At 46.7% G+C, this 18,431-nt stretch overlaps 1 long non-coding RNA gene across 1 annotated transcript in view; it reads left to right on the top strand.

Annotated features, from left to right (window-relative positions):
* The window catches only part of LOC129145695 (uncharacterized), a 46,235-nt gene extending 41,234 nt beyond the window's left edge, over positions 1–5,001 (top strand). The window contains exon 4 of the long non-coding RNA XR_008551614.1: positions 3,794–5,001. This is a non-coding gene — a long non-coding RNA (uncharacterized LOC129145695). The remainder of the gene's footprint in view (positions 1–3,793) is intronic.
* The last annotated feature ends 13,430 nt before the right edge of the window (positions 5,002–18,431 follow it).

Below are 18,431 nucleotides of genomic sequence, written 5' to 3'. Positions count from 1 at the left end.
CAGACCTCTCCTGCTGTGCCTGTTGCTCCCCCAGCACTGGGTATTTCATCAGTCTGCCTGTTCTGTTCCCTGCTCTGGCTCTGGTGAATCCTCTCACCCTCCCGTGCTTCTGACTGTACCCAGTGCTTGTATAAATAAATAAATAAATAAATCTTTTAAAAAATATTAATCTAATTCGTAATGTATGAATATTAAAATGAACTATATATAACAGGCTGACATTGTTTAACTCCCCATAAAAATTATATGTGATTTTAAATGTTTTCTTATTTGGCTAAACTATATTTTCTAAGAATAATTAGAATTATTTCTGGCTAATCTATAAGTTCTAAAATCAACATTTTTGAATAAGGAAAAGTGACCATTAAAAGTCTTTATTTTATTGTTCAGTGCAGTTATAGATTTGCAGAATAATTAAGCAGAGGATATATAAAGTTTCATATCTAAAAAATCATCAACAAGCCCAAGGCCACAAAATTTTTTTGCTATGTTAAATTCTAATTATTTTGTGATTTTGTATTTTACATATAGATTTATGACCAGATTTGTGTTAACTTTTATGAAATTTATGTCCATGTCTAGATTTATATTTTTATGTAAAAATATTCCACCACCATTTATTGAAAGGGTTCTATTTTCTCCACTGAATTGCCTTTGCATTTTTGAATAAGAACAACTGAATATATTTGTGTGCCTCTATTTCTAGGCTCCCTGTTTTTATTCACTGGTTTACTTATCAGTTGCTTTGCCAATACCACACTGTCTTGATTACTGTAGCTTTCTACTGAATCTTAAAGGTAGGGAATCACTCCTTTGACATTGTTCTTCTTCAATATTGTATTGACTGTTGTAGGGTCTTTGTCTTTTCATTTGAACTTTAGGGTTAGTTTGTTGACACCCACAAAATAACTGGCTGAAAATGTGATGGGGACTAAGTTGAATATGTAGATCAATTTGGATGAAAGTGACATCTTTAAAATATTGCATTTTTTTCTATTTGTGAACAGGAAGTATGTTTTTCTATTTTTCAAGTTTTTATTTCATCAGAGTACTGTAGATTTTCTCAAATGTGTACAGGATCTTCTTCACTGCTCACATTTTGTTAAATTATGCCTAATTATTTCCGTCTCCCACTTCTGTATTACTGGTTTTCAGGTAAACCAGGGAGGGGGTTGATTGCCTCCACCAACAGGATGTAGAATCCCCAGAACCAGAGATGGTTGTCCCAGTGGTAGATCCCAGCTGGGACCGCAACAATGGGAGAATGAAATGTTGGTCTATAAAGAGTGTTTATTGGTAGGACTGCAGCAGGGAACTCCCAAGCAAAGAAATTTCAGTAAAATTCTACAGCTTGAACATAGAGATAACAAGAATCCATCAGAGTTCCTTGAATGATTATCCAGAGATGTACCACCCACCTGGATATAAATCCAGATGCCCCAGCAAATGCTCATCTGATCACTATGGCGTTCATGACACATAGTGCCCTAGAAATAAGGAGAAAGTTAGCAAAGGTGGATGGTGTCACAGAGATGAGTCCATCCCAATCGGTAGACTTGGCATTTCGGGTTTATAGTAACAGAGAGGATAGGAGACCGAAACCTGGATGCTTTTTGTACAGAGGGAGCACAGGACAGAGGTTCAGAGAAACAGTGACAGAATGGGGAGAGCATCCCAGGAGAAGTGAACCCCTAGGGAGAGATCAGTGTACTTACTGCAGGAAAGAGGGACATTGGAAGTACAGTTGTCCCAAATTACAGGTAAATAGGAGACAAAATAATGACAGAAGGCAGGAAAGATGGCTGATGACACCACAACATGATGATTCATACAAGGGTTCCAGGAGAGAATACTGATGGAGTGCAAGGTTCTGGAACCAGGATAGAGGAAAGGAGACAAAGGATAGCACAGAGTAGAGGCTCAGACGAAGACAGGAGGGAATATGGACAGAGTAGAAGGAATCAAGAGGCAATTACAGAGGAGAGGAGACAGATGGTAGTACATGGAGAAGGTTCAGATGAAGAATAGGGGGCACAGGGGTTCCACTAGATCTAAAAGAGCCCCGGGAGGAACTGACCCAAAGACAAAAACCCACTGGTCTTGTAAACCCATTGGGGACCCGAAATATTTTTAAAAAAGAGAAAACTTATATGTTACTCTCTTGTCTTCTTTTCCGGCTACTGTGGCAGGATACTCCAGGACTCACTTTCTGAAAAAACTCGGAGATGACAAATACGCTCTAACCAATCTTCCTTTCAAAGTTTAGGAGATAGGAAATAACATCTGAAATCATGCAGTTTTGCTGGCAGTACTTTCTCTTTAATAATTTATTTTTTATTACATAGAAAGGCCTTCAATCTTGATTTTGGTATTTCCTTTTAACCTTTGCCTTTCTTTTATCTTTGAGGCTTTTTGTTTTTTTGTTTTGCTTGTTTTTGTCATCTTGGTCTATGAGTGAAACTAAAGAGCTCTCTTTAGTTATCTACAGTCTGTATGTTGTATGTCTTGTGTCTTTGCTTTGGCCTCTGGTGGTTTTAAAATTGGTATAGATGGTGCCTATAGACATTGGAAAAAAAAAAGTCTCCACTTATGAGGAAGAACTAAAGGTTATGGTTTGAGTGTCAACATTGTATTACTGACCTGGGTTGGAGCTTTCATAGAGATTAAACATTGTTGTTCCTGCTGTTTTTCTGATATCTATGACAAAAGCTTCCTAGAAATTCAGGCCTCCCCTGGTGGCTCAGTGGTTGAGTGCTGGGCTGCGAAGCTGTCCGCAGCCTCTGCGGGCACAGTTCGATCCCCGGCCACCAGTGAGGGTCCCACATGGTGCGCAGACCTCTCCTGGTGCACCCGCTGCTCCCCTCAGCAGTGTATTTCGTCAGTCTGCCTGTTCTGTTCCCTGCTCTGACTCTGGTGAATTCTCTCACCCTCCCGCGCTTCTGACTGTACCCAGTGCTTGTATAAATAAATAAATCTTTAAAAAAAAACTGTCTTAAAAAAAACATTCCCAGAAATGTAAATTGAAGTAAAATTTGGTAGTCTGTCATTTGGTTGATAAAAGGAAATTTTGTGGAACCTCAGTAGAGCACCTGAGACACTCCACAAAATTTCTCTTTTTCTTCTGGGGAGAATTTGTCCTATTTGGTTTCCTCAGTAAAGAAAACTGGAAGGGAAGCATCATAACTTGGCAAAATGATAAATCTTCGGCATGTACAGAAATGTTAACACTGTTTTCTGAAACTTGTGTAAAACCTTTCATTACCTATGTATGTAAATTGCCTGTGTTGATTGTTGTCCCACAATATTGTATATGTCAATGGTTTGGTATCTGCAGAAATTGTTTCTGGAGAAAAAGACCCTAAATGATTCCAATTAATGGAACTTTGACAGTGAGAATTTCATACAAAGGACTGAATAGACTGGTGAAGATAAACATGATTTTTACTAAGTTTTGGTTGAAATAATACTGGTAATTTTGTTTGCATTTTGTTTTGATTCAAAGGAAATTTTCTCATTTTGACCAACCCGGATAGGCAGCAATATTGCATTGTGTTTCCCAGCAGAGTAACTTGTGTTTGCGTTTTCTCTCCCCTTGATACCAACACAGTATGAAAAATAGTGGTAGTAATTTTCAGTGCTCATGGCAGAGTATTTTTGCATAACTTCAATGGGGAATTTTGTTTGCTTAAACTAGAAAATTGGAACATGTTCCATTGGGAGGCTTTGATTGGAATTCTTCCAGGCAGTTGAATTTGAGCGGAACCAGGACGAGAACCTGCTCTTTTGTTTGTAGGGTTCCAGAGACCTCCAAAGATGGTGAGGAAGCTGCCTCCATTGGCAGGACTGGACGACCGGGAAAAAGCAAAAGACCTGGTAAACCTTGAGACGAGGACACACCAGGTGGACTTGGAGAGACCAACTTCGTTCCTGCGCAGACCAGATGTCAGGAGTTCACTGTGATCCTATGTGGGGTATTCCAGCACAGCCCGCTAAAACTGCTGTTGGTTATGTTGTCCTATGTTTTATGCAAAAATAGGTTAAATGGTTTAAAAGTAGATTTAGGTTTTTTTTTTTGTTTGTTCTTCCTAAACAGCCATCTGTATTTCTCCATCATAACTTCTTTTAAGTTTGTGGCCTTTCCTGACTCATCTTTCAATGTTTTCCAGAGAACTTGCCCACGTGGAAGAAAATGCACACCACATAATGAGTTTTTATTTCCCATGAATCCCTAATCAGGTTCCTTTGTTCACAACCAAGTAGTTAAAAAAAAAGTAGATTTAGTTTGCAAATTTTTACTATATTGTTGGATAAAGTTGGGATCAAGGTGGACTAGAACTTTAAGATCAGTTAATCAGTTTTTAAGATTTTTTTTTCTTCTTGTGATTTTGATATTTTTGCTGTTTTGTTTTGGCTAGTGCCTCCCGATGATTTTCTTTTGGCGTGGACTTAATTCTCTTACAGGAATAGAGGACTTTTGTTTGCCACACTTGACGAAACCTGGAGACTGTTTTTTGTTCTAAACTGGAACCCTGAGAAATTATCATCTGAGCCGGAAACCCAGCATATACACATCTTACCTTCAGCAACATAGTAATGGGGGCAAACAATGAAAGGGGGGAATTAATTGGGGAGAAAGGACGCCCTGAATAAACTCCACTACACAGGTTTATGTGGACTCCTACCCCCCCCATTCCAGACTAAACACCGGGAACTACAAATCCCATCATGCCATCTTCATGGAAGGAAGGATTGGAGGGGACTGAGGGTGGAGTTAAACAGTCAGGCCTGGTATATAACCTGATAGGTGGACCGTGGGGGTTCTCTTGGCATTTTGCCAGCTCTCTGTATGCCATGTGGGCCCCGTGTGCCATGAGGGATTCCAACTCAGTGGAGCTAGTAGAATGCATTCACCAATTTATCTCCCTCTCCTTGAGTTCTTCACTCCCCCTTCTTTTGTAAATAAACCATTTATGAACCTTTCTGTGTGTGTCTGTCTGCAGTTCAGTCTTAAGTTCTCCGGTGAGGACCCACAGTCAGGCAACCCATTTTATATCAGCGTTACCCTGTAACATGAATCACAGGGAGGACACAAAAGGGGGAGAGTAATGGAACTCATCACTTCATTGAGAACTCACTCAGTATGTTTATGATTTGTATGGGAATATTAAGGCTGAGTTAAAGAACAAAACAGTCAGTATAGGGAAAGAACAAATGGTGTAGTTGATTTATGCCAATAAACCTCAAGGTACTACGGGGTAATAGATGCTTTACATACGGAGGGTGTTTAGTGGCATGGTAGTTGTTAATTGACTGATATTCACATTGCACTCGGGAGCATCATAGGTGTTAGATTTTACTAGGAAGAACTTGTGGAGGGGCAAGGAGGGAGGGGGCAAGGAGGGAGGGGGCAAGGGCGATCTGAAGCACAGAGCATAGTGGAGCAGCAGGCACAGAGAGAAGAGAGACCTATCTGCTGCACCACATGCGCTCTAGCTCCATGCCCCCTTATGGGGGCTAACTCCCACGCTCCTTGCGGGTGGCTCCCTGGCCGGGGCTTGAACTCAGGCCGCAGCGGTGAGAGCGCTGAGACTAACCCCTAGGCCATCCTGGAGGCCCCGCCAAGGGCTTAGTTAAATGGAGCCTTTAACCTTTATTAGGCGGCTTCAGGAGAACTACTGACAGCGCTTCTCCAGCAAGTCAGTAGAGACTACGGCTGCCCTTCCCTTCCCTTCCCTTCCCTCAGTGATCATCACTGTCTCCTCCTAGGGCCCCTGGGCGCTGAGGGAAGATGGCTTTCAGCAGCACCTCCATGTCTTCATCGCTAGTGCCCTCCACACACACCAGAGGGTGCCCTGCACTCCAGACGTGCCTTGGCCAGCGGCTTCCCTCCCCCGCTCCCCTCTTTCAAGCCGCAGGCCCAGGGCCACCCTCAGCCTCGGGAGTAGGGGCCGCCGGCCCCACACCACACCCCCATCTCGGTCGGGGAAAGGCAGGCGGGAGAACACGGTTTGCACCAGGAGGGCAGAGTGGAGAGGATGGCTGTAGGGAGCCTGGGGGCCCCCAGGGGTGGGCAGAAAGCCCGGGAGTGCTCCGGAGGGACCCTGGGGAGGCAGGGAGGGCAGGAAGCCAGATGCCAGTGGCCACAGGCTCCTCAGTCTGAGAGGGGAGCCTCTGCTGCCCGGGGGCTGCAGGTCACATAGGTGAGGCTGGGCCCTTCCTGCTGCGGAAAGGCAGAAGAGCAAGCGCCAATGTGGGGGTGCAGGTGCAGGCAGGTCCGTGGGGTATGTGTTATTGCCCGACTGAGGCAGAACTCAGAGAAGCCAAATTGCCTGGGTCAGCAGACACTGAGGTCCCCTGCCTACAAAGGGGAGGTGACCCTAAGGAGCCACAGGCCCAGGTCCACAGCCTGCAGATGGGCCACGGTGCTTCCCCTGGGGTACAAGGGCTGCCTTGGCCCTGCACTGGCGGGCACAGCCACACCGGGCATGGATCCAGTCGTCACCCTACAAGCCTAAGACTTTGGAAAACACTAAGTTTAGTTAGAGCAATTACAAAAGAGCCACACACCTTGTGTACCACTTTAGGGTTGATCTGTTCAAGCCTTCCTATTAGAAGTCAGTCCTGGGGTGCCCTGGACAGCAGCTCAAAGAGCAAATTCAATATCAAAGTACAGATGACCCCTCCCCACACTCAGGAGAAATGGCAACAACATAGGGAAGAAAAACCCAGTAGAGTTGCATGAGGCACCGTACCGGTGCTCTGACCGCAGCCGCCCCTGAATGTCTTCTAGCAGCTGTGCGGTCAGCATTAGTCCGTCAATTGAAAAAATTCAGAGTGAGTCAAGAATAGGTCTCTCTTCCTCTGACAAGGCTCAGCAAAGTACCATGAGGGTAAAAGAGCACCCCGATTTTTAGATGATCTGAACAGACTAATTTGTTACAGGAAGCCATAGAAAGCAGTTTTAGAATGCCATCATTTTATTTATTTATTTTTAACAATGTATGTATTTATGCATACAACTGGGGTACAGAGGTGCAGGGTGTGTGTGTGTATGTGCATATGTGTGTGTGTGTGTGAGAGAGTATTCACCAGAGACAGAGTGGGGAACAGAACAGGCAGACTGAACTGAAATCCACTGCAGAGGGGAGCAGCGGGTGAGACAGAAGAGGTCTGCTGCACCATGTGGGTAACTCCCTGGTGGGCTGGGGCATTGAAGTCGTGCTGCAGAGGCTGCCGACAGCTTTACAGCGCTGTGCTTAACTCCCTGCACCACCAGGAAGGACCATTACCTTGATTGTTATATAAAAAAAGACTAAAATTTGGTGTTACATAGGTACACTACTGATATTTAAGTCAATTAAAATATTTTCCCCTAAGTCACTTGAGCACACAAAATTTCTTTTTCTAAAATTTGTCTTTCAGACCTTTGACCATTTCTTTTGCTTTCTTATTGGTAAACACTTTTGCTTTCTCATTGGTTAACACTTTTGCTTTCTTAATATTTCTTTTTCTCCCTCTCTCAGACCTTTAACACTTGCTTTAATACTTTTTACTTTACCTTTAAAATATATATTGTTGGGCCTCCCCGGTGGCGCAGCGGTTGAGCGCTGGGTTGCGAAGCTGCCCGCAGCCTCTGCGGCGCCGGTTGGATCCCCGGCTGCTCCCCGGCCACCGGAGGAGGGTCCCACATGGCGTGCAGACCTCTCCTGCCGCCCGCTGCTCCCCTCAGCAGTGTACTTCGCTCCTTCTGCCTGCTCTGCTCCCCGCTCTGGCTCTGGTGATTCTCTCACCCTCCCGCGCTTCTGACTGTGCCCAGTGCTTGTGTCAACAAACAAACAAATAAATAAATAAAAATACATGCCTCTATTAAAAGAAAAAAAATAATAAAATATATATTGTTAATACATGCTTTTCTTTGCAAACACTCATCTCACTTTACATCTATTTAGCATTATTGTATCTTTTGTTTTTAGTAAAACATGTAATGGCTGTTACACTATCATCTGTTTAGAACAGATAAATCAGACATAAGCACAGGCTTTCTCAGAGATTGAAAATTAGCTTCCTACCTGACAAGAAATGAAAGGTTACCTGAAAGCTCAATGATTTTATACAAAGTGACTTAATTATTTAACAAACTTTCATTGTTAAACTCAGTAAAACCTCAGTTTTATAAGGAATTCTGCCATTATTTAAATAATGATAAGTGATATGCAAAAATCTAAACATTAGAACTACGAAAATAACCTTTTTTTAAATCTAATCCCAAATGACACAGGTTCCCTGAGAAATCTGTCAACAGAGGAAGCATGAATAACAGAGCCATGACCAGGAGTGCCGGCATTCTGAGGACCCCAGTCACAGCTTCGCTCTGCTCCCCGCTGGACAGGCTAGAGCAGCACATTCACCGTCGGGGGTCTCACCCCGGAGAACCCCGCGGTCGGCTGAGGCGTCCTGTCTTCCCCTTGGTCTAGACCTCCAGGAGCTCCCTCCGCAGGGGCCGCAGGGCCGCTGGGTGGGCATCATCGCAGGAGAGGCTGTTCCGAAGGGCCGTCTCTTGCGACTGGCGGTCGTGTTTGGTTACTTTTCTTAAAATATTTTTTTTCTATTTATACTAGAACCGGGGCACAGGCGGGATGTGCGGGAGGGCGAGAGGACCCGCCAGAGCCAGCGCGGGGAGCAGAGCAGGCAGAAGGACCGAAGGACACTGCCGAGGGGAGCCGCGGGCGGCGGGGGGTCTGCCTCGTGCAGGACCCAAACGGCCCGCGCAGAGCTCCGCACCCCCAGCGCCCCGCCCCGGGTCCCTGACTGGCCCCCTGCACCAGCCACCGGCAGCGACTTGTCCTCAGCTCCCTCTTGCTCCGGGGGGTTCCTGAAGAAACGGGGCTCCCGCCGGCCAGAGCTTCACCCCGAGTCTGGAGCAGCGAGCGCGAGGAGACCCCGGCAGCGCGGGAGGCGGGAGCGGGCGCAGGGCCAGGGCTGCGGGGCGGGTGTCGGGGGCCCAGGGCCGGGGCGGCGGGAGAACCCCGGGGCTCACGGGGCGCCCCGCCCGTCCTGCTGCGCCGAAGCTCAGGAAACCCAACTACACGGAGGCGAACACCCCGCGTCTCCACGACGCCGTGAACCCAGAATTTCCACGCGACCCCACAGCAAGTCGCGCCCCGCGACTGAAAACACGCGGGGATCGTTCACCCGCGACCGCACAGGCCCGGACCCGCTGCCGCCACCGGGAGAGACGGGGCGTCCCGCCCCCCGTTATTCCCTGCCCCGCCCCGCCCCGCCCGCGCGCTGCCCGCGGGTCACTCACCGCTCTGGGGCGGCCTCCCGCCCGGCTCCCGCCCCGCTCCCGCCCCGCTCCCGCCCCGCTCCCGCCCGCTCCCGCCAGTCAGCGCAGCGGCAACGGAGGCGACACGCAGGGGGCGGGCGAGGCCGAGGCGGGACAGGCTCGCGCTTGGGGGCAACCAGGGCCGGAGACGCGGCGCGCGCCTGGTGGCCGGAGGGGGGGTCGATGCCGCCCGGTAGGAATAATGGGGGGCAGAGGCCCCGGTGGGGCCAGGGGCGCAGGGGGGGATGGAGCCGGTGTCGAGGGGCGGGTCAGTCCGGCCCAGGGGAGACGCAGCCTGGGAGAGTCGTGGAGGCGGTAGGCCAGTGAGGGGGGGCGGGAAGCGGGAGTGTGTGACGTCAGAGCCTTCAAGAGGGAGAGACAGAAAGACGTGGAGGCAAGAACCCGCTGAAATAGGGGTTCTCGCTCATTTAGAAAAATTGTGTATCGCCCTCCTGTGTGGAACTTTGACTTCAGCTATTAGAATTTGGAATATTATATATATGCGTGTGCATTAAAAGAAATGGTAATGCAGTGTTTGAGAAATGACCTAAGGAAATGCTGTGAACACAAATAAAAATGTATATCCGTCAAAATGCTAACCAGCACTTTCTTGTACTAACAAATACAGGAAACAATCTCCATCAGAAGTCCAGGAAACAGTCAAATCTGTGACAGTAAATGTAGCAATTAGGTGCCATCATTCTGGTTTTCAATGACTTTAAAAATACTTATGTTATAATGTTAAATGAAGGGAGAAAGATAAAAAATTGTAAAGAGTGTTAATCCAGCATGGATATAAAATACGTACGGAATAATATACTGTGCATGTAGATACAAGGGAGAAGTTACTTTGCATTAAGTGGAATACTATGCAACAGTGAAAATACAGAGACTCTAGCTAAATCCAGTATGTGGGTCACCTTGCCTGCATGTTGTTGAGTGAAAGTCAGGATATAAAAATAAAATAAGGATTTATTTAAAAATTTAAATATCAGACAAATTTGAAATCATGTGTTAATAAAGATACACTTAGTAAGACACTTAACATCACACTGAACATCAGAAAGATTAGTTGGAAAAAAAAATGAACATAAAACCACACACTCATTCATACTCACCCCATTCCAGGCCACAAATTCTTGGTTGCAAAACAATCCAAATCAGAATGAGAAACAGAACATATTTTATCAGTGTAACCCTAAATAATGACTATTATCTTAGTTATCATATAACCTAAACTTAATGCACATTAACCCTCACTCTCACTCAAATTTAAACCTGAATTCCTAATCCCTACCCCCTCAAAAAATAATATATGACCCTAATTTTCTAAAACAGGAACACTCAACTACATTCAGTCGAATCAAAAAAAAATTCATCACAAGAACAGAAAACTAAACACCTGGTCCTTTAATCCCTAGGAATCCTCCAGAAAATAACAATATGAAACCACAGCCTATTAAAATATGGAGACACTACAAACTAGTAGGTTTTTCCCAGACATTTGGGTTTGTTAACATCCTAAACTCATGACATGCAATAAACCCATGAACTGTGAGGAACAGACACGGATCGTGACAACTGATCAGAAAAAAACTTTCTACAAAATCCAGCACACTTTCATGATATAATCACTGAAAAAGCAAGAATAAAAGGGAATTTTATCAATATGATATAGAGTATTATACAAAAAAAAAATAATGAATATCATGTTCTGTTTTGAGACCTGAGCGCTTAACCCCATGTGTAAAGAATGAGGCCGGATACCAGCTCTCACCACTGTCATTCCCAATTTTACTGGAAATTCTTTCAGAGCAATGAGGAAAGAAATAAAAAAGGCATCCAGTGTGTGAAAGGAGAACGTAAAAGTCTGTCTATTCACAGACGGCAGATCACATCATTATATATATATATATATATATATATATATAAACAAAAATTGTTAAATTGTAAGCTAATTTTCCAAATACAACCCAACATCTATATTATGTATACATGCAGCCAGTTAAAAAAGGAAAATAATTTTTGAAAATATTAAATACATTTGAGATAATGTCTACAGTAATAAAATATGTAAGAAACCATTAATGCCTCAAGTGGAGGACTTGTACATTGAAAATTAGAAAACACTGATGAAAGGAACCCTAAATAAATGGGAAAAAGCATCCACAGTTGTTAACTGAATGAATCAGTATTGCTTAGATGACAATCATCATGACATATTCAGATTGAATGGGATTCCTATGAAATGTACAACGGGGAAACACTGCAAGATGAGCCTACTTTGATATATGGATGTCCGAGGGCGCACAGACAGCCAAGACAATAGTGAAAAACAATCAGTGTCAAGGCTCACACTTCCCAATGTCAAATATCACTGCAGAGCAAAGCGACAGTGATGACCCTTCAGTACATACACAGTGCCGTATCCCTTCACACACATCCCATGGGTGAGAATTGTAAAATAACAGATACCGGGCCTCCCGGGTGGCGCAGTGGTTGAGAACTGGGTTGCGAAGCTGCCCGCAGCCTCTGCAGTGCCGGTTCGATCCCCAGCCACTGGTGAGGGTCCCACATGGTGCACAGACCTCTCCTGCCGCCCGCTATTCAACCCAGCAGTGTATTTTGTCAGTCTGCCTGTTCTGCTCCCCGCTCTGGCTCTGGTAAATTCTTTCACCCTCCTGCACTTCTGACTGTACCCAGTGTCGTATAAATAAATAAATCTTAAAAATAAAATAAAATAACAGATACTGGCGAATATGATTTTGGAAAATCAAACACTGGGCAAACTATACCTGACACAGCTGGATATTTTCCACTAAAGTTAAAGACAGAGTAACTGTGTGGTTGAACATTTCCACTCCTAAATGTGTATCCCAAATAATGGAAGTGGGGGTTAAAGCCAGAGCCTGTACAGGAATGTTCTTAGCACCACTGTTCACAACAGCCAAAATGTAGATGGAGAGGACACCCATGCCTTAGTTTAATTCTACAAGATCAAATCACTCAATTTGACAAGGAGTCCTTCCAATTAAAACACCAGTACTTCAGGAGGACTTGATATTCATATTACAATTGCAGCCAACAAGACCTGTGGGTGGGGCATTGGTGGGTGGGGCATTTCAACAACCCTGAGCATGAGCCAATCACGGCATCCTGACTGGCTGGGTGATCTTTTGTTCCTCAGGCCAAAAGTTGTGGGTGTGTTTGTGTGTGCGAGTGTGTGTATTAGAAATGTTTGGCTTTTAATATTTTTGTAACTTTTTATACAAGTGATTTTTGTTGAACTGACTAAAAATATTTGGTTCTAAAAAAAATACCATTTTGTTCTAAACAAAAATCACATCGGTCATAAAAAGCATGTCAAAAGAATATGCTGGGCCCTCCCTAGTGGCGCAGGCCATTGAGTGCCACACTGTGAAGGTGACCGCAGCCTCTGCAGTGCCTGTTCGATCACAGCGGGCCGGCGAGGGTCCCACATGGCCGGACAGACCTCTCCTGTCTTGCCTGCTGCTACCCTCAGCAGTGTATTTTGTCTGCCTGGCTTGTTCTGTTCCCCACTCTGGCTCTGGTGAATCCTCTCACCCTCCCGCACTTCTGACTGTACCCAGTGCTTGTATAAATGAATAAATAAATCTTTAAGAAAAAAGAAAATGTCAGCTAAATTTAAACAACAAACCATAGAAAAGCATGCTTACAGTATAAAGATTGATAAATTGGTATGAGAGAATTAGGTTTTCCCACCTACACCATTAGCAAACTCTAAGGATCTTGAATTAATCCTTTCAAATGTGTTACTTTACTAGTTTTTAGTTTCCTCTTATGAATATCAATAAAAATCCTTTCACTTTGTTGCTGCATTGTAAAAGTCACCATTTTCTATAAGCTAGTGTGTGCCCAACTTTTCATATGATGCCATGGTGCCTGCGACCCACGTACGATTGGACTTCTGTGAAAATATTTTCACTACACGATGGCATCTGTAGAAGGGTTTAAATTTTTCAAGTGGCAAAACACTATTCATGTCCATTGAATGGTGAATAAACAAAAGCTCTATTAATTTCATCATATAAAGTGGCACAGCTGCCATGGGAAAGCATTCTGGCCATTCCTTTGTAAGTGAAACATACAATGAATGGCTGGCAGAGCAATTCCACTTCAGGGAAAACTCTGAAGAATTCAAAGCAGGGACTCAAACTTGCTGCAGGGGGCCTTGATGCCCCAGCCAGATAAGACACTGGCAAACAGCTAAGTAAAAGAGCCTCACACCGTGGGGCTGAAGATTCCTTGGGCCTCACACCATGGGGCTGAAGATATAACATCCCTTTGTTTTTTGTTCTTGTTCATAAAACCAGAAAAATTTCTCAAAAAGTACATTAGGCAATAAATTATATGTATCAGCATACTGTAAGTAAATGGCACAGAAAATTATCTGTTTAGAAATTAGTTATTAAACAATTTGGCCCACTTGACAATGGGAGACAATTTATTGTACATGCCTGACAAGCAATCCAGCACAACAATTACAGTAAGTCCTTCTTTTGCTTTTTTAGAAGTTTCCTTTTTTAAAAAGAAGTTTCTTAGGAAAGTTTTTAAATGAAGTTAATTGTGTTAAGGAGTTTCTAGGTAGAAAAGTTCTGACAGTTGAGAAGCAGCTGATCGCCAGCTGAAGGCCATATGAATAGAAGAGTCTTTGGATGCTTAGGCTTTAGCTGATAGGGATGTACTGGCAGATATCCACTGTCTTAGGTAATTGTCTAGCTGAAATAATGAGTTTTAGTGTAAGGCTTAGTTTTTTATCTATTAACCTTGAAGGTTGCCTTCTTGCTGAGAGCACATAGCAGCCAAAATCCTATGAGAAAAGAATGCACTGATTGTTTCTGCTTTGCTTCCATGCATAAGATGATGTCATCTCACTGCTTGCAAAAAATGAATAAAGACCTGCTGAGACCCTCAGAAGAAGATACTTGTACCTCATCCAATGTCAGTGTCTCCTCACTACCTCATCCCCTTCCCCTCAGCCCTTAAGGTTTTGCCTAGGCCGTCTCATTCTTTCAGGGACTCCTGACACGACATTTTGCTGCGGCTGGTCGTCCGCACAAAGTGAAATCTGCATGCCCATAATCATATCAGCATTACTCACAACCTGTCAAAATCTAGAAAGAACTTGTGTTTAAACAGAGGTATAAATGAAAAAAAAATATGCTATGGACAGTTATTCAGCCCTAAAAATGAAAATTCTGATCCATCCTAGTAAAATGCAAATGGACTAACAGGCTATTATTTCATTTCTCTCAGGGGTCCAAGCAGTCAAATTCAGAGACATCAGCAGAATGCAGTTGCCAGAGGATGAGGGTGAAGAGGAGTGGGGAGCAGTGTTGACCTGGGGGAATGGAATGTTGTAGGGTAAGAAAAAATTTCAGGCTTTTCTGCCCTCCTGCCATCAGGATAGATGATGGATCCTTGAGGTCCTGAATGCATGTCTGATAGCAGACACCTGGAATAGGGTGTCAGCAGATGTAGGTAGGATTCACCTGGGTTAAGACTGGGCATTTAAAGTGCGGCGTCATGAGGACACCAGGAGAAGCTGAGAGAGAAGCGAGAGAAGGCCAGAGAGCCCAGAGTGAAGACCTGCTGGGGCCTGGGAGGCTTACCAGCCTACTGGCCCCCCAGTGCTCCTGCCTTCCATGTACCTGGTAATCCCAATAAAAACCTGCAAAACCACTGAGGACTCTGACTCCTTTCCCCAGTCTGCTGGATCACAGAAAACCTGCACTGTGTCCAGTCCTGCCATCTACAAATGTCTAGACCTGGGTGGTGGGATATTTGTGCAACAATGTGAACATAGTTAATGCCATAAAACTCCTGGATTAAAAATATCTAGTGTGAGATATTATGTATATTTTATAACAATGAAAACATAAGCATAATTCTGACACATTTGCAATGCACATCAGTATGAGAAAGGAATCTGGAGGCACAGGGAATGTCAGGCAAAGTTCTACACAGATTTACAACCAAATTATCACTAAAAAATGGTAATAACCAGGCCTCCCTGGTGACCTAGGGATTAAATTGGGGAACTATCATGACTAAGGCCTGAGTTCCATCCCCATCCAGGGAGCTGACCCTCATGGCACAGCCGAGCTCTCCTGCCTCGCCTGCTGCTCCTGAAGCAGTGTCTTCAGTCCTTCTGCCTGTTCTGCTCCCTGCTGTGTCTCTGGTGAATTCTCTCACCCTCCCGCACCTCTGACTGTTCCCCAGTTCTTGTATAAATAAATCTTTTTTAAAAAGCAGCACCTTCTAATAAACAGTGAGGTTTCTGAGCTTCAGAGGGAAGGGAAGGGTAATGAGGTAAAAGAGATGAGGTTGGGGAAAATTAGTATCAGGTAGACAGATGTTACAAATAAAAGGCTGTGAAAGTGGTGAGTGTAGATGGGGTGCATTATAGACAGTACCTGAGAAGGGTCCCCTGAGAATATTATTTCACAATGAAGGGCAGGACCTCAGGTGCAAAAGCCCTGCGGTGACAGTGTTTGTCTTGATCATACAGTATCAATAAGGCCTGTGGGGAAACAGGCGCTACATGAAGCCGTAAAGCTGAATTGCTGGCCTGTTCTTCTCAGGGTTGTCGCATGATCCAAGTAAATTCATAATGAAATATCATCTGTCCCTTGGCTGAAAGCCACTCAAGAAGTCCCCTCCAAGTCCACAAACACTTCCACTTTTAAGCTCACCCTTAAGCCAACAAACTATGGGGGGGGGGCGCATAACAAGAACACACAAACGCGCCACCCCTCAGTACAGGGGCCCCCAGAAAGGCCACAGACAGGAGTCGTCGTGTGCCGAGGTCCAGGCGGTGGAGGCAGGACAAAGGGACAGCGGCGGGACAGGGAGAGGGGATGGAAAAAGCCACGTCACACAGGCAGGGCAGGCGATGCAAGGTAAAGTGATGAAATGGAGGATTTGAACCCGGGAAAACTTCAAAAACTGAGACTTGGGATTTTGATCCTAGGAAAAGTGAGCGGCTGGACCCGAAGCCCTGCTGTTCAGACAGGAGGGGCATCTGCTCTGCCCGCTGGGCTGGACTGAGCTGCCTCCCTGGAGGCGCTGCTGGGGTTCAATCTCCGCCTCTGAGAAGCCCGGAGGGGACGCCCAGGCTGGCGGGTTCAACATCTTCTGCGGCCTCCAGAGCCTGGGGGTTGAGGACCCGCTTCCGCTGTGGGGCCGAGGCCTGGACGGCGGGTCCAGCTGCTCAGACTGGGGGTCGGGCCGTGGCTTCCCCTCCTGCCTGCAAGACGCGGGCCGGGGAGGGGGTGTCACCCCAGAAAATCTTAGTCTGTGCCAAGGACATCATCACCCACAGTGACAGCCACGCGGGCCGAAGCAGTCTCGTGCTGGGAGCAACTCGGGGACCCACGTCCATCGGGGGTCCCACTCAGGCATGAAAACGATCCCCTGCGTGACCGTGTGAACCCCAAAGAGCCCCCAGTCCTCCGCACCAGCGCCCCCGTCCTCTGACCGGACCCTCCCGCCAGCCGCCCAGGGAGACGCGCTCGCCTCCCGCCCCCGGCTCACCTCGTCCTCCCGCGACGCGCCGGGGCCCGCGGGGTCCTGGGGGTGGGGCCCGCAGCGTGACCTCCCCGAGCCCCGGGACGCCAGGAGCGCCGGAGCGGGCGGCCAGGAGCCGCGCATGGGGGCGGCCAGGGGGGCGGGCAGGTGGGCGGCCGGACACACCTGGGCGCTCGCGTGGCCACGCCCCCGCCGCGGCCGGCATTTCAGGGTTCAGAGACCAGGGCCAGCAGCCTCGTCGCCCCAAAATAATGTCGGCAGAGCTCGGAGCCCCGAAAGGCGGGACGCGTCTACTTGGAGTTAAAGACTCGCACCTGCTCCTCCTTCACGCCCTCCTGGGCGCGCCCCCGTCCTGCAGCCCTGGCCCACCTGCTCCTCCTCCCCGCGCCCCCCGCGCAACCCGTGCTGCGCCCCGCCCCCCGCGTCCCGCCTGTCCCGCCCGTCGCGCCTACCCTGCCCTGCCCGTCCCTGCCCGTCCCTGCCCGAACCGGCCATCCGGCCCCTTCCGCTCCTCCGCCCTGCGCGCCCCACGCCCCGCCCCATCCCGCCCCTTCCGCGCGCGCCCCGCCCATCGCTTCCCGTCCCTAACCACCCCCATGCGTCCCGCCCCGCCCCTCCTCTTTCTCCTGCTCCCCGCGCTGCCCCCAAACCGCCGCCCCTGCCTGCCGGACCCCAGAGCCTCCGTCACACTCCCCCGGGCGCCGCTTCACGGCCTCCCCGCCAGGGGGCGCCCCCGGTGCTCAGCCTCAGCATCCCCGGACCCCTCCAGCCTTCCTCTGCCCCATTCATGGGCTGCCCGCTGAGGGCTGCACCTCGGCCCACGGACACACGGTGAGTCCTCACCCATTCCCGAGGGTTTCCACGCAGATGTTTCCAACTATCTGTTACTATAAGCAGGTGCTGGTCAACACTGTCACACGTACAGATTTGTGCCAGTAGTTCAGCCTTTCCTTAGGTCATTTCCAAAAATATAGAATTACCAACACAGGCAGCATAAATAGCCTAAATTCACGGTTGTCTGCAGAATAGCGGAACAGTGATTCTTTCCTCAGGAATGAATGAAAGTACATATTTCGCCTCACCCTTGCCAACAGTTCGTTCAGTCTTCAAGATTCTGATGCTACCTTGGCACTAGAAACAAGCACACGAAGGGCTTCATTAGGAATAAGATATAAAAACTTTGCACTCCCCAAAAAGGAACAGCATTAGCTCTGTACTACTAGCAAATGAAAAAAAAAAAAAAGCAATCTCAAAGTTTAGGAAGTAAAATAAAAGGGTAAGGAAATAAAAAGCAGGTGTTTTCCTTAATCATCATGAAATTTTAATGCCACAGGTAATTATCCATTGATGCACTTTATGTATTCAACACACATAGACAAACACAAATAAAACCTTCCCTCTCTCTCCAAGAATCAGTTTTCACCCTACTCCAGTCTCTACGGCCACTACTGAGAATGTCTTGATGATAGAATATGCAGGATTGGAGGACTGTACTTCAGTATTCCTTGCAGCACCCAAAGCAAGCGAGGAAAGA

The sequence above is a fragment of the Talpa occidentalis genome, unplaced genomic scaffold (genome assembly GCF_014898055.3).
Source record: "Talpa occidentalis isolate TD23 unplaced genomic scaffold, MPIMG_talOcc4v2.1 talOcc4.14, whole genome shotgun sequence".
In the NCBI taxonomy this organism is placed as follows: Eukaryota; Metazoa; Chordata; class Mammalia; order Eulipotyphla; family Talpidae; genus Talpa; species Talpa occidentalis.
The sequence above is the reverse complement of the archived record's forward strand: the minus strand, read 5'-3'. Positions and strand labels throughout refer to the sequence as shown.